At 49.3% G+C, this 16160-nt stretch overlaps 1 protein-coding gene across 5 annotated transcripts in view; it reads left to right on the forward strand.

Annotated features, from left to right (window-relative positions):
- The window catches only part of AGRN (agrin), a 489507-nt gene that overhangs the window by 179861 nt on the left and 293486 nt on the right, over positions 1 to 16160 (forward strand). The window lies entirely within an intron of this gene.

Genomic DNA, 16160 nt, shown 5'->3' on the forward strand with positions numbered 1-16160 from the left:
GTTAGAGCCCTGGACTAGCATCTCGGAGGCCTGGGTTCGAATCCCCCACTCTGCCACAGAACATTGCTGGATGACCTTGGGCCAGCCGCTCCCTCGCAACTGATCTACTCTGCAGGGTTGTCGTGAGGATAAAATGGAGGAGAAGAGAAGGACATAAGCCTCCCTGGCTCCCGACGGGGGAGGGAAGTAGAATAAAAATAAAGTAAATAAATTCCTTTCTGTGGAGCATATAGAGGGTGGCGCCTCACAGTAATTTGTGGGGGCAGGAAGAGGGACCGAAGAGCTTTCCTAAGAGAGCTGGATCAGTGGACACAATCGAGCTGCACCCCTCCGTCCGTTTGCTCTCTCTGTATTGTAGCTTCTAGTACTGCGATCTCACTTATACTCTCTCTCATAATAACAACTTTATCCAGCATTCTCTTTGCCATTCCTACGGGCTCGTATCTTTAAAAAAAATCTTGCATATCTTCTCTGTAGAGCAGCGGCAATTGTTTGCTTTTGTGGTCGAGCGGAATTCCAGTCTTGCCTTTTTGTCTTCCAGGCCTTTCCCTGGTGCCGTTGAGGTAGGTTTTTCTGCTTTTGAAAAAAAGTATCTTTTCAAGCACAGCCTGGCACCTCGCCCGCAATCCATTTGCTTTATTAAACTGCGTCGCATTAGTAGATGAAGTCATTCCAGACAGGCTTGGCCTTCCTGCGGCTCAGTCTCGCAAACCTGACTGGTCGGGGATCGGCGGGACATGACTAATTTCACTGCGGTTTGTGTTCCCTTTGTCCTTGTTCCGAGGGAGGGGGTCAGGTGCTAGGGCGCAGCGAGTCTTGAACTCGTGACCTGAGCAATGTTAGCCTATGGGCCACTAACTCCTGGAAGAGGAGGGACCTCAAGGTGAGATTCACCACATGTAGGAAGCATCTTCCTAGGCTGAAATTGTTAGGGAATTTTGGAGTATAGGAAGGACTACCTAGGACTCCCGTTCCCACTGGGTTCAGTAAGGGGGTATGAGGCATGACTGATTGTCGCTCAGGGGCAGGGGTGGAATTCTGGCAGGAGCTCCTTTGCATATTAGGCCACACACCCCTGATGTAGCCAATCCTCCAAGAGCTTACAAAAAAGAGCCTTGTAAGCGCTTGGAGGATTGGCTGCATCAGGGGTGTGTGGCCTAATATGCAAAGGAGCTCCTGCTAGAATTCCACCCCTACTCAGTGGTTTCAGAAAGAGAGAGAGAGAAAGCTGTTTCAAAGTTAAAATCATTTACTGAAGATTAAAACCAGATGCAAAAACCAGTCAAGAATTTAGTATGCAGTATACATTAATCCAGGAGCCCCGTGGCGCCAGAGTGGTCAGCTGCAGCACTGCAGTCCAAGCTCTGCTCGCGACCTGAGCTTGATCCCGGTGGAAGCTGGGTTCAGGTAGCCGGCTGAAGGTTGACTCAGCCTTCCATCCTTCCAAGGTCAGTAAAATTAGTCCCCAACTTGCCGGGGGGGAGCGGGGGGGGGGAAGCGTAGACGACTGGGGAAGGCAATGGCAAACCACCCTGTAAAAATTCTGCCAAGAAAACGTCCTGATGTGACGTCACCCCAGAGTCAGAAACGACTGGTGCTTGCACAGGGGACTACCTTTACCTTAATATACATTAATCCAAAATTCAATACTTAAAACATTGTGCATAGTAATTTTATAAAGGATAACCTTCATGCTCTCGTCAAGACCCAGAGAAATAGGTCGTTGGCAAGAATAGCAGTGAACAAGAGTAAAATCATAGGAGCTGATGTAACTGTCAGTCAAGCCTGTGATGAGCATTTGACGCATCTGACCAACTCCAGCTCCTTTCATACAGCAAGGCATGGACTTTGCCTGTAGTTAAAACAATTTCTGTGAGGGCAAGAAGTGCCGCGTCTCTTCAAATAACAATCTGTGCTACTTCCGGAGTTGCTGAGGAGCCTGGGAATCTAATGTTTAGGCTTCGGAGCTGGTATCCTTGAGACAAAAAAATATCAACTATACTTTCTGGGGCAAAGTGCTTTGAGAAATCCACTCTCGCTTGGAAAAATACAGCACTTAGCCAGACTCAAAGCCTTATGGGAAGTAAAACCAAATACAGTCATAATCTAATTCAGAACTGTACAGAACTGTCCTGTTTTGTACAGTTTATAACTGTACAGTTATAATTCCGCCACAGAAATGTGTCAAATGGGAGCTCTGGCAGCTTCTAGGTCAGGCCGGTTTGTTGATCTTAGTCACTAGTAAAATCAATTTTTGCCTTCTCTCCAGGTCTTATAGAGGGGTAAAGTTTAATAGTAAAATATCTGACACTGTTCCTCTGCTGGTCTGGGTATGCTGTAGATACTGAGTGCCCTGGGTGTGTGTGTGTGTGTGTGTGTGCCAGCCATTTTTTTTCTCATTGTGCTTGGAAGCAAGCATTGGGCATTCAGTGGTATACTGCCACTGGACAGGGAAGTTCCATTCAGTTGTCGTGGTTGTTGATGGACCTCTATCCTCAATGGATTTGTATAGTCCCCATTGCATCTTGTAGGCTGTGGAAGATGTTCTGTGAAAGAAGCATGTAGTCTGTATGCCACAAACATATAAAGCTATCTTGGTCCCTCAAAGTAAGCATTGTCTCCTTAGATCGGCAGTTGCTTTCCAGGTTTTCAGGCCGAGGCCTTTCACATCACCCATTGCCTGATCCTTTTAGCAGGAGATGCTGGGGATTGAACAAGGGACCTTCTGCATGCCAAGCAGAGACTCTGCCACTGAGCCACAGCCCCTCCTCACGTGGAATGTGTGCACGATGGGTGATTCTCACTACTCAGTGTGTGCATGTTCATTATATCTGTTACTATGGGGTGGCCAAACTTCCTTAACATAAGAGCAATGTAAAATAAACACCAGATGTTTGAGAGCTGCAAGACATGAATGACAGGTGTTTGAGAGCTGCAAGGAAGGAAGGAAGGAAGGAAAATAGATGGGGGAGGAAGAGGTGGAATGAAAGCAACTTTAATTTAAAATGCATTTTCCAAGCTGCTGGCTGCTTTAAAGAGAGAAGTGTCTTCTCCACGCCAGCTGACAGGGCAGCGGGGACTTCAGTTGCCAAACAATATGTGTGAAAGAGCCGCACGTGGCTCCCAAGCCGCAGTTTGGCCACCCCTGTGTTACGACATTCAGTCCCCTTAATGTTAGCAGATTTGTGCACAATTTACTCACCGTTTGCGCAAGTGCGTATGCATACAAAAAACGTCCCTGTGGAAGCACAATCACCATCCTAGATTTATTCAGATTCTCCCACGCGTATATCGTTTGGATGTGAACGCGTGTACTGCCAACTGCTCCAGCCACATATATACACAGCACGAATGCCCCTGTGCGCGACGTTGTGCACGGGACAGGAGACAGTGCAGTCTTGAGCTATGGAAATAAATGGAGTTAAAGGAAGCAGCTGTTTGCCCTCTCTGGGACTCCAGAATGATTATTCTGCTCAGGAGAAGAGGGTATGAATTTTAATGCAGTCTTGAAAGACTTTAAAATTTTATGCAAACTTCAATTATTCAAGGGGTTTTTTTGGAACACGAGCTTCGTGGAGCAAAAGAGAGAGAGAGAGAATTCAAGGCCTCCATTCTCTCATGTAAAGAGGTTGCAGGATGCATGTTTGGGAGATGAATAGAATTTTGTTTTGTTCTGCCCGAGTTAAACAAGATGACTTTTAGCAAAAGACACTCATAGAACATAAGAACATGAGAAGCCATGTTGGATCAGGCCAATGGCCCATCCAGTCCATAAATATATATATACAGTCCATAAGTATATATATATACACTATATATATACATATACACACACACACTGTGGCTAATAGCCACTGATGGACCTCTGCTCCATATTTTTATCCAATCCCCTCTTAAAGCTGGCTATGCTTGTAGCCGCCACCACTTCCTGTGGCAGTGAATTCCACATGTCAATCACCCTTTGGGTGAAGAAAGACTTCCTTTTATCCATTTTAACCCGACTGCTCAGCAATTTAATTGAATGCCCACGAGTTCTTGTATTGTGAGAAAGGGAGAAAAGTACTTCTTTCTCTGCTTTCTCCATCCCATGCATAATCTTGTAAACCTCTATCGTGTCACCCCGCAGTCGACGTTTCCCCGGGCTAAAGAGCCCCAAGCGTTTTAACCTTTCTTCATAGGGAAAGTGTTCCAACCCTTTATACATTCTAGTTGCCTTTTTCTGCACTTTTCCTAATGCTATAATATCCTTTTTGAGGTGCGGTGACCAGAATTGCACACAGTATTCCAAATGAGACCGCACCATCGATTTATACAGGGGCGTTATGATACTGGCTGAGTTTCTCTCGGTGGCCTGAAGCGATGCTACTGTGTTCTGGGGAGCAGAGGCTGCCGTAGATCAAACTGGTTGGGAATTCAAGCATCTAAGAGGGGTAAAGGTGGGTACTTGGGGGGGTTGGAAAGGATTTAACAAGAGCATGGCATCATGGAAGTGTCGCCTGATTTCAGCAGATACACGTGGATGCAAGAAACTGCCTTCTACTTGAATCAGACGATTGGTCCACCGAGGTCAGTCTTGTCTACTCAGACTGGCAGCCGCTCTCCAGGGTCTCCAGGCAATACTTCTCCCAGTTTGGTGTCATGGTTAAGAGTGGTGGATTCTAACCTGGAGAACTGGGTGTGATTCCCTACTCCTCCTCCGTAGGCAGCCAGCTGGGTGACCTTGGGCCAGTCACAGTTTTCTCAGAGCTCTCTCGGCCCCACCGACCTCACAGGGTGTCGTGGGGAGGGGAAGGAAAGGCAACTGTAAGCCACTCTTGAGTGAAGGGCTGGGTATAAATCCAATTCTTCTTTTTATTGTCGTCGTCCTCCTCCTGGAGAGCCAGTTTGGTGTAGTGATTAAGTGCGTGGACTCTTATCTGAGAGAACCAGGCTTGATACCCCACTTCTCCACTTGCAGCTGCTGGAATGGCCCGGGGTCCTCCATAGCTCTCGTAGGAGTTGTCCTTGAAAGGGCAGCTTCCGGGAGAGCTCTCTCAGCCCCACCTACTTCACAGGGTGTCTGTTGTGGCGAGGAGGAAGGCAAAGGAGATTGTGAGCTGCTCTGAGAGTCTGAGATTCAGAGTATAGGGCGGGATATAAATCCAATACCTTCTTCTTCATCCTCTGCTCTTCAGTTAGGGTTTACCAGATGCTTCTGGCCACTGGTGGGGGATGGGAAGGAAGGGTTGCCACCTCCAGGTTGGGAGACTCCTGGAGATTTGGGAATGGGGAGGACAGGGACCCTCAGTGGGGTAAATTGTCATAGAGTTCACCCTCCAAAGTATCCATTTTCTCCAGGGGAATCGATCTCTGGAGATGAGCTCTAATTCTGGGGATTCCCTGATCCCACCTGGATGCTGGCATTCATCAGCGGCTAGTCAAGAAGTTCTGGTTTTGCCCTTGGTTATGGATCTGGCCAGTCCCTTTTTAACGCCATCTGACTTGGTGGTTGTCTGTATATCTTGTTGCAGGGAGTTCCATAAGTTACCTGTGCGTCGTACTGTATTCTGTTTCGTCAATTCTGAATCTACTGCCAATTAGGTTAGCCCAGTGACTCAGCTGGATTATGGGAGAAGGAGAAAAACTTCTCCTGCTCCACTTTTCGTTGTACCCTGCATATTTTGCTAAGCTTTCACGGTGTCATCCATTCCCCACCCCAACCCCAAGTCTTTTTTTCTGCAGTAATATGTAACTTTTTAGCTTTTCTTCTTAGGAAACATACTCCAATCCCATGATTATTTTGCATGCTGCTATGAACATATATGAACATATGAAGCTGCCTTATACTGAATCAGACCCTTGGTCCATCAAAGTCAGTATTGTCTTCTCAGACTGGCAGCGGCTCTCCAGGGTCTCCAGCTGAGGTTTTTCACACCTATTTGCCTGGACCCTTTTTTGGAGATGCCGGGGATTGAACCTGGGACCTTCTGCTTCCCAAGCAGATGCTCTACCGCTGAGCCACCGTCCCTCCCCTATGCAGAATAATTTTTAAAAACAACCCCACTCCCCCGTGCACATAAATGTGGCCACGGCAGGCAAGCCACAAAGGGTGATTTGGTGTCCCGAATCCATCTTCCTTGTCTCTGCTTCTGACCAGCTTTTGGGCAGAGAGGACAGAGGTCAGGTACTTCCAGGTCGGTGGGGAGGGGGGGAGCTAAAATTCCCCACCGAGACCTGATGACAGTACAGGGGTGGCCAAACTTGCTTAATGTAAGAGCCACATAGAATAAATCATCAAATGTTTGAGAGCCGCAAGACATGAACATCAGATGTTTAGAAGGAAGGAAGGAAGGAAGGAAGGAAGGAAGGAAGGAAGGAAGGAAGGAAGGAAAGGAAGGAAAGGAAGGAAGGAAGGAAAGGAAGGAAGGAAGGAAGGAAGGAAGGAAGGAAGGAAGGAAGGAAGGAAGGAAGGAAGGAAGGAAGGAAGGAAGGAAGGGAGGAGAATAGATGGGAGAGTGAGGAGGGAGAGGGAAGTGGAAAGAAGATAACTTTAACATTAAATATATTCTCTATGCTGCCAGCTGGCTTGGCTTGGAGAAGTGATTTAAAGAGAGAAATGCTTTCTCCAGGCTGGCTGACAGGGTGGTGGGGCTTTGAGAGCCATACAACATGTGTGAAAGAGCCACATGTGGCTCCCGAGCCACAGTTTGACCACCCCTGATTTAGTGTAAACCTGCCTCTTGGAGGACCAGAGACCATTTCCATGTCCCAAGCTGGTTTTTCGAACTCGCCTCTTCAGCCCAGCTGTGTGCGCCTCTGCTCACAGGGCCTCGGCCAGGTTGCTGTGCGGTGGCTCTCTTTTTTGCGAAACCCTCCTGCCAGCCTGGAGCGACTCAGCCGGACAAACCCGCCTTTTATTCCCCTCCGCGGAGAGTTGCCAGCCCTGGCTCTCTTCCCAGCGAGCGGAGCTGCCTTAGAACATAAGAGCCGATTGTCTCTGTGCTGGGAGCTTTGTCATCAGAGCCCCCTTGGAAGGGAGGGGATCCTTGGCACAGAATGGGGAGCGGGGAGGGGGGGGGAGACGCCGGCACTGAGAAAAGGGACGGGAGGCATAAAAGCCGTGAGCGGAGTCTCTTAATTGCATTAGTTTCACCCAAAATAAAGCCGCCCCTCCGCCTTGTCTTTCCTCACTGATTCACTCCTTTCCCCAGGAAGGGCTGGAGTGCCTTTGGAGGAGAGCGGAGTCTTTGAACAAAGAGACGTGGCTGGGCTTTGGCAGAGGAGAGAGGTGCCATCCTGGGAATTCTGGTTGTTTCCCAGTAGGGATGTGGCCGAATGTGACTTAGGTCTTCTGCAAGACTTTCATATGAGAACATAAGGACATCAGAAGAGCCCTGCTGAGTCAGACCAGAGGTCTGTCGAGTCGAGCATCCTGTCTCACACAGCAGCCAACTTTGGAGCGCCAGCAACGGGGTATAGAGGCCAAGGTCTTCATTAGACCATTGGAGGAGCCCTGCTGGATCAGACCAAGGGATCCACTGAGTCCGGCTTCCTGTCTCACGCAGTGGCCAGCCAGTACCTCTGGAAGGCCAACAACAGGGCAGAGGGCCAATAGCAAAGCATAAGAGGCCGAGCCATTTCCCTGATAAGATAAGAAGAGCCCTGCTGGATCAGACCAGTGGTCCATCTAGTCCAGCATCCTGTCTCACACAATGGCTAACCAGTTCCTCTGGAGGGCCAACAACAGGGCAGAGAGGCTGAGAGCTTCATTAGAACATCAGGAGAGTCCTGCTGGATCAGACCAGTGAAGGTCCATCTTGTCCAGCATCCTGTCTCACACAGTGGCCAGCCAGTCCCTCTGCAGGGCCAACAGCAGGGCAGAGAGGCTGAGAGCTTCATTAGAACATCACAAGAGCCCTGCTGGATCAGAACAGTGGTCCATCTAGTCCAGCATCCTGTCTTAGCAGTAGTATGTGTGAAAAGGATCTAGGGGTCTTAGTGGATCATACGCTGAACATGAGTCAACAGTGTGATGCAGTGGCTAAAAAGGCAAATGCAATTTTGGGCTGTATCAACAGAAGTATAGTGTCCAGATCATGTGATGTGATGATATCGCTTTACTCTGCTCTGGTAAGACCTCACCTGGAGTATTGTGTTCAGTTTTGGGCACCACATTTTTAGAAGGATATAGACAAGCTGGAACGGGTCCAGAGGAGGGTGACGAAGATGGTGAGGGGTCTGGAGACCAAGTCCTATGAGTAAAGGTTGAAGGAACAGGGGATGTTTAGCCGGGAGAGGAGGCAGCTGAGAGGTGATATGATCACCATCTTCAAGTACTTGAAGGGTTGTCCTATAGAGGAAGGTGTGGAATTGTTTTCTGTGGCCCCAGAAGGTAGGACCAGAACCAATGGGTTGAAATTAAATCAAAAGAATTTCCGGCTCAACATTAGGAAGAACTTCCTGACTGTTAGAGGGATTCCTCAGTGGAACAGGCTTCCTCGGGAGATGGTGGGCTCTCCTTCCTTGGAGGTTTTTAAACAGAGGCTAGATGGGCATCTGACAGCGACGAAGATCCTGTGAATTTAGGGGGAGGGGTTTGTGAGTTTTCTGCATTGGACTAGATGACCCTGGAGGTCCCTTCCAACTCTGTGATTCTAGGATTAAGCAACTTTGGCCACCCCTGCTATAGGTGATCCTACTCTTTAAATCTATGAGAACGGTTTCTGTTTGCCAGCGATCTTCTGTGTGGTTTCTTTGCCTCCACTGTTTGTTTTTGTGGGGTTTTAATGTTTTAAGCCGCCTTGCCAGTTGGACAGCGGGGAGCATAGCGGAGTGTAAATATTTTAAGAAAAAGGAGGAGAAAGAGGAAGGCAAGGGAGCCGGGCAGCTCTCTTGCACATTGCGGTTGGTGCGGTTGTGGGAGAATTAAGGCCGGTTGAACTGAGCCTTGGTAGACTCTGCATAGCACCGTAAGTGCTCATCCAATATTGAGCATTTATCAAACATTTTTAGTGTACACAGTGTTGAACGTAATTGGATTAGGGTTTTAGAACCAAGCATAAGTCTAAAAACAGAACTGCAGCAAAGCAGAAGTATTACTGTGACACATTAAACAATGCCGAATTCCAAGGTTCGTCGTTTCAGTAAGCTATACGCAGGAGTATGTATCGCAGTCTCTAATGATTTTCCCGAGTTACTTTGTGAATCATTTAGTGCAGTGCAAGTCTGTTCCCTGCATAGATAAGACCTCTTTAAGAATTCAGTTTTGCATAGCTTGTGGAAAGCCATGAGAGTGGAAGTCTTCATGACCTCCTCAGACAAGGCCTTTCCATAAGGTGGGGGCTACAACGGAGAAGACACTGCATTGTTTGACTGTCCCATCCTTTGATTGTATTGACTCACTCTGTGTAATCCTCCTTCGGACCACGTGAGAGAGGGGAGCTATAAGCAGGGCTTTTTTTTTTTTTTGCATCAAGAACTCCTTTGCATATTAGGCCACACACCCCTGATGTAGCCAATCCTCCTGGAGCTTACAGTAGGCCCTGTGAGAAGAGCCCTGTAAGGAATTCTAGCAGGACCTCCTTTGCATATTAGGCCACACACCCCTGATGAGGCCAATCCTCCTGGAGCTTACAATAGGCCCTGTGAGAAGAGCCCTGTAAGGAATTCTAGCAGGACCTCCTTTGCATATTAGGCCACACACCCCTGATGTAGCCAATCCTCCTGGAGCTTACAATAGGCCCTGTGAGAAGAGCCCTGTAAGGAATTCTAGCAGGACCTCCTTTGCCTATTAGGCCACACACCCCTAATGTAGCCAATCCTCCTGGAGCTTACAATAGGCCCTGTACGAAGAGCCCTGTAAGGAATTCTAGCAGGACCTCCTTTGCATATTAGGCCACACACCCCTGATGTAGCCAATCCTCCTGGAGCTTACAGTAGGCCCTGTGAGAAGAGCCCTGTAAGGAATTCTAGCAGGACCTCCTTTGCCTATTAGGCCACACACCCCTGATGTAGCCAATCCTCCTGGAGCTTACAGTAGGCCCTGTAAGAAGAGCCCTGTAAGGAATTCTAGCAGGACCTCCTTTGCCTATTAGGCCACACACCCCTGATGTAGCCAATCCTCCTGGAGCTTACAATAGGCCCTGTACAAAGAGCCCTGTAAGGAATTCTAGCAGGACCTCCTTTGCATATTAGGCCACACACCCCTGATGTAGCCAATCCTCCTGGAGCTTACAGTAGGCCCTGTGAGAAGAGCCCTGTAAGGAATTCTAGCAGGACCTCCTTTGCATATTAGGCCACACACCCCTGATGAGGCCAATCCTCCTGGAGCTTACAATAGGCCCTGTGAGAAGAGCCCTGTAAGGAATTCTAGCAGGACCTCCTTTGCATATTAGGCCACACACCCCTGATGTAGCCAATCCTCCTGGAGCTTACAATAGGCCCTGTGAGAAGAGCCCTGTAAGGAATTCTAGCAGGACCTCCTTTGCCTATTAGGCCACACACCCCTAATGTAGCCAATCCTCCTGGAGCTTACAATAGGCCCTGTACGAAGAGCCCTGTAAGGAATTCTAGCAGGACCTCCTTTGCATATTAGGCCACACACCCCTGATGTAGCCAATCCTCCTGGAGCTTACAGTAGGCCCTGTGAGAAGAGCCCTGTAAGGAATTCTAGCAGGACCTCCTTTGCCTATTAGGCCACACACCCCTGATGTAGCCAATCCTCCTGGAGCTTACAGTAGGCCCTGTAAGAAGAGCCCTGTAAGGAATTCTAGCAGGACCTCCTTTGCCTATTAGGCCACACACCCCTGATGTAGCCAATCCTCCTGGAGCTTACAATAGGCCCTGTACAAAGAGCCCTGTAAGGAATTCTAGCAGGACCTCCTTTGCATATTAGGCCACACACCCCTGATGTAGCCAATCCTCCTGGAGCTTACAGTAGGCCCTGTAAGAAGAGCCCGGTCAGCTCTTGGAGGATCGGCTACATCATGGGGATGTGGCCTAACATGCAAAGGAGTTCCTGCTACAAAAAAAAAAGCCCTGGCTTATAAGTAATATAAATAAATTATCTTGGATGTACAACAGCCTTGTAAAGTAGGCTGGCGTTACGATGTTCCTGCTACAGATGGGTAACTGAGTCTCACGGGGTTAGGCTGCCTATCGAGTTTGTGGCCAAGGCATGATTGAAACGAGGAACCTTCCGGGTCCCACCTCCGTCTCTCGGCCTCTCCCCCAAAGCTGCCCACTAGCTTTCCCGCCGCTGTCCCTGAAGCTCAGGGTAGGTGGTGGAACAAGGGGAGGGGCCAGTGGCGACGGCTCAGAGGGGAAACCTCAAATCCTTGCAAAGCAATTACACTTAACGAGACATTTCCTACACGTCTGGTTTCAATTCTGGCGGCCTGCCTTCAGAGGTGGCTCTGTTTACAGCAGGGGGTGGGGGTGGGGGGAGAACCACCTCTCTGCGCCAGTGATTTCTGCCTGGCCTTTCGTGCTCCTGCAGGAAACACACGGGTTTCTCATTAGCACCGGCGCACCTGAACTTTCCAAAGCCATAGCGGGTCGTGACAGCCTGTTTCATTTTTCCAAATTGCACCTTCCTCTGGAGTGGGAGGTTTTATTTATGCGCTAGCTCATTATTGAATGTTGATAGCGTTCCAGCAGATTGAGAGGGGGTGTGTGTGTGAAAAAGAGATGCGTCTAATTGGTATGTGATTTTATCAGAAGGAGCGCTGTTTGGGGTGCTGTTGTTGACCTAAGGGGAAGAAATGTGTGTTTCAAAGTCTGATTGGCTTCGAAATGTGAGAAAATGAGGAGAAGGTTGCTTTGCACAGAACCCCAAGCTCTGCATTATTAGAAGCTCCTGGGACCTGAAATGGGCTTGTTTTATTCTCTGAATTCAAACAGGGAGGTTTGCTTCGTCATTGTGGAAGACTGACAGCTGCCTTCTCTCAGAGTCAGTTTGGTGTAGTGGTTAAGTGTGCGGACTCTTATCTGGGAGAACCGGGTTTGACTCCCCACTCCTCCACTTGCAGCTGCTGGAATGGCCTTGGGTCAGCCATAGTGGTTAAGTGAGCGGACTCTTAGGTGGGAGAACCAGGTTTGATTCCCCACTCCTCTTCTTGCAGCTGCTGGAATGGCCTTGGGTCAGCCATAGCTCCGGCAGAGGTTGTCCTTGAAAGGGCAGCTGCTGTGAGAGCCCTCTCAGCCCCACCCACCTCACAGGGTGTCTGTTGTGGGGGGAGAAGATATAGGAGATTGTAAGCCGCTCTGAGTCTCTGATTCAGAGAGAAGGGCGGGGTATAAATCTGCAGTCGTCTTCTTCTCCTTCACTTGCAGCTGCTGGAATGGCCTTGGGTCAGCCATAGCTCTGGCAGAGGTTGTCCTTGCAAGGGCAGCTGCTGTGAGAGCCCTCTCAGCCCCACCCACCTCACAGGGTGTCTGTTGTGGGGGGAGAAGATATAGGCGATTGCGAGTCGCTCTGAGTCTCTGATCCAGGGAGAAGGGTGGGGTCTAAATCTGCAATCTTCTTCAAAGGGAAAGAGCATCTTTGCCTGACTGCAGCACTTGGTTTTGTTTTTAAAAATCAAAACGGGAGGTAGCTTTGAAGTTTGGGTTTCTGATTCCAGGGTTGGAAATCTGGGGGTAGAGCCTAGAGAGGTCCAGGCTTGGGCAGGGGCTTCAGCAGGTGATATTAATGCCCCAGAATCTATCCTCCAAAACGAGAGTGTCGGACTCAGTTGTTATGAGGGCCTGATCCGACGTAAAGGAGAACTTGTCGGACCAGAACATGTCAGGCGTGTTCCTATTTAAGATTAGGTAGCAGAGATATAAATTTTATAAAGGACACAGACAAGCACAATTATGGGTTTTATTTTAAAAAAACCTTAAAAACATGTTTAAAACATTAGCACTCTTTGGTCTTAAAGGTGCTTTCTTTGAATCTCTCCCATGCAATCCAGGGAACTGGGCAAAGGAAGCGCTGTCTCTTTCCTTCCTTCCCCAGGGGACCAGGAGGGAGGGAGCCTCCGCCAATAGAAGGAAGGGACGCTTGACTCAGTAGCTCTGCTGTGTGATTGAGAGAGCCCGGCAAAGCAAGCTCTGCTTTACCCCCTTCCTCCCCAAGGGAGGAGACTCACCCAATGGAGAAAATAGAGGTTTTGCTCTGTAGCTCCTGTGCAATTGAGCAAGCCTTGCAAACCAAGCTGTTTTGCAGAAGGAAGCAAGAGAGAGGGAGAAGGAAGCGGCTGACAGCCAGTTGCTCGGGAGCCTGCTTCGGCCCCTGGGCCCACACGTTTGACACCCCTGCTCCAAAGCACCAATTTGCTCCAGAACGGACCTTTGTCCAGATACGAGCGATTCCTTCTATTCCAGTCTGGATCTGATGAAGGGAGCGTTAACTCTTGAACGTTCATGCCCCCCCCCCCAAAAAAACCAAAATATATATATTGCTTTGCCTCTAAGGTGCTCTTGGACTCGAATGCTGCTGCTTCAGCCCCGCCTCCTCTCCAGGGCGGTTTGAAGATCTTTCATGATTCTGTAACGGGTCTGTTATTCGTCACGAACCTCACTAGAAGCAGAAGACGCATTTGGCAACCTCGGGAGCCTGTTTGGGTGGAAAGGTGGCAGAGGCGGGTTTTTATTAATTAACTTAATTAAATAAGATTTTTCTGCCTCCAGTGTAGCCACAACTGTGTTCGGGGGGGGGGGGGCTATGGCTGTGATGGGGAAGGAAGGAAGCTGGTTGACCTTGGGATGGCAGCAGGGCTTTTTTTGTAGCAGGAGCTCCTTTGCATCTTAGGCCCCACCCCCCCATCCCTGTTGTTGCCAATCCTCCAAGAGCTTACAGGGCTGTTAGTACAGGGCCTGCTGTGAGCTCCAGGAGAATTGGCTATATCAGGGGTGTGTGGCCTGATATGCAAAGGAGCTACCCAAAAAAGCCCTGGATGTCAGCCTCCAGATGGGACCAGATGGGAATTGCAGCTCATCTCCACACTATAGAGAGCAGTTCCCTTGGAGGAAATGGATCCTTTGGAGTGTGGTCCATCAGTGGCTATTAGCCACAGTGTATTGTTGGAATTCTCTCTCTGGGGCAGTGATGCTCTGCATTCTTGGTGCTTGGTGGGGGGGGGGGCACAGCGGGATGGCTTCTAGTGTCCTGGCCCCACTGATGAACCGCCTGATGGTGCCTGGGTTTTTTTGGCCATTGTTGGACACAGAGTGTTGGACTGGATATGCCATTGGCCTGATCCAACATGGCTTCTCTTATGTTCTTCTGTGACACAGAGTGTTGGACTAGAGGGGCAATCGGCCTGATCCAACATGGCTTCTCTTATGTTCTTCTGTGACACAGAGTGTTGGACTGGATGGGCCATTGGCTTCTCTCATGTTCTTATGTGACACAGAGTGTTGGACTAGAGGGACCATTGACCTGATCCAACATAGCTTCTCTTATGTTCTTCTGTGACACAGAGTGTTGGATTGGATGGGCCATTGGCTTCTCTCATGTTCTTATGTGACACAGAGTGTTGGACTAGAGGGGCCATTGGCCTGATCCAACATGGCTTCTCTTATGTTCTTCTGTGACACAGAGTGTTGGACTGGATGGGCCATCGGCCTGATCCAACATGGCTTCTCTTATGTTCTTATGTGACACAGAGTGTTGGACTGGATGGGCCATTGGCCTGATCCAGCATGGCTTTTCTTATGTTCTTATGTGACACAGAGTGTTGGACTGGATGGGCCATTGGCTTCTCTTATGTTCTTATGTGACACAGAGTGTTGGACTAGAGGGGCCATCGGCCTGATCCAACATGGCTTCTCTTATGTTCTTCTGTGACACAGAGGGTTGGACTGGATGGGCCATTGGCTTTTCTTATGTTCTTATGTGACACAGAGTGTTGGACTGGATGGGCCATTGGCCTGATCCAACATGGCTTCTCTTGTGTTCTTATGTGACACAGAGTGTTGGACTAGAGGGGCCATCGGCCTGATCCAACATGGCTTCTCTTATGTTCTTCTGTGACACAGAGTGTGGGACTGGATGGGCCATTGGCTTCTCTTATGTTCTTATGTGACACAGAGTGTTGGACTGGATGGGCCATTGGCCTGATCCAGTATGGCTTCTCTTATGTTCTTATGTGACACAGAGTGTTGGACTAGAGGGGCCATCGGCCTGATCCAACATGGCTTCTCTTATGTTCTTATGTGACACAGAGTGTTGGACTGGATGGGCCATTGGCCTGATCCAGTATGGCTTCTCTTATGTTCTTATGTGACACAGAGTGTTGGACTAGAGGGGCCATCGGCCTGATCCAACATGGCTTCTCTTATGTTCTTATGTGACACAGAGTGTTGGACTGGATGGGCCATTGGCCTGATCCAGTATGGCTTCTCTTATGTTCTTATGTGACACAGAGTGTTGGACTAGAGGGGCCATCGGCCTGATCCAACATGGCTTCTCTTATGTTCTTATGTGACACAGAGTGTTGGACTGGATGGGCCATTGGCCTGATCCAGCATGGCTTCTCTTATGTTCTTATGTGACACAGAGTGTTGGACTAGAGGGGCCATCGGCCTGATCCAACATGGCTTCTCTTATGTTCTTCTGTGACACAGAGTGTTGGACTGGATGGGCCATTGGCTTCTCTTATGTTCTTATGTGACACAGAGTGTTGGACTGGATGGGCCATTGGCCTGATCCAACATGGCTTCTCTTATGTTCTTATGTGACACAGAGTGTTGGACTGGATGGGCCATTGGCCTGATCCAACATGGCTTCTCTTACGTTTTTATGTGGTTCTCTGGCAGTGTACCTTGTTGAGGTCCCAGCTGCATCCCCAAATCTTCAGGAGTTTCTTAACCTGGGTCTGGCAAACCTGCCCCTCCTCTGGTGGCTGGGCGTGGTGGGGTGGCTGGGGACCCAACCCTGGCCTCAGGTTCCCATGACTCCCTTCCAGTGTCCCCTGTAAGCTGCAGTGTCTTGTGAGCAAAAATTCTACTTTGTGAGCTCCTGGCATTGGAGTGGTGAGCTACTGCATCAAATATTGTGCTCTGGCACCATTTTTCCTGAGCCAAGACAGAAACGTGTGAGCTGGAGGCTAGAAATCTGCGAGCCAGCTCACGCTAACTCAACTCGGGAGGGAACAGTGCTCCCCTCCTCCGCTCCTCTCTGCCTGGGCAGATGG

This window comes from Heteronotia binoei, chromosome 18 (genome assembly GCF_032191835.1).
Source record: "Heteronotia binoei isolate CCM8104 ecotype False Entrance Well chromosome 18, APGP_CSIRO_Hbin_v1, whole genome shotgun sequence".
Taxonomy (NCBI): domain Eukaryota; kingdom Metazoa; phylum Chordata; class Lepidosauria; order Squamata; family Gekkonidae; genus Heteronotia; species Heteronotia binoei.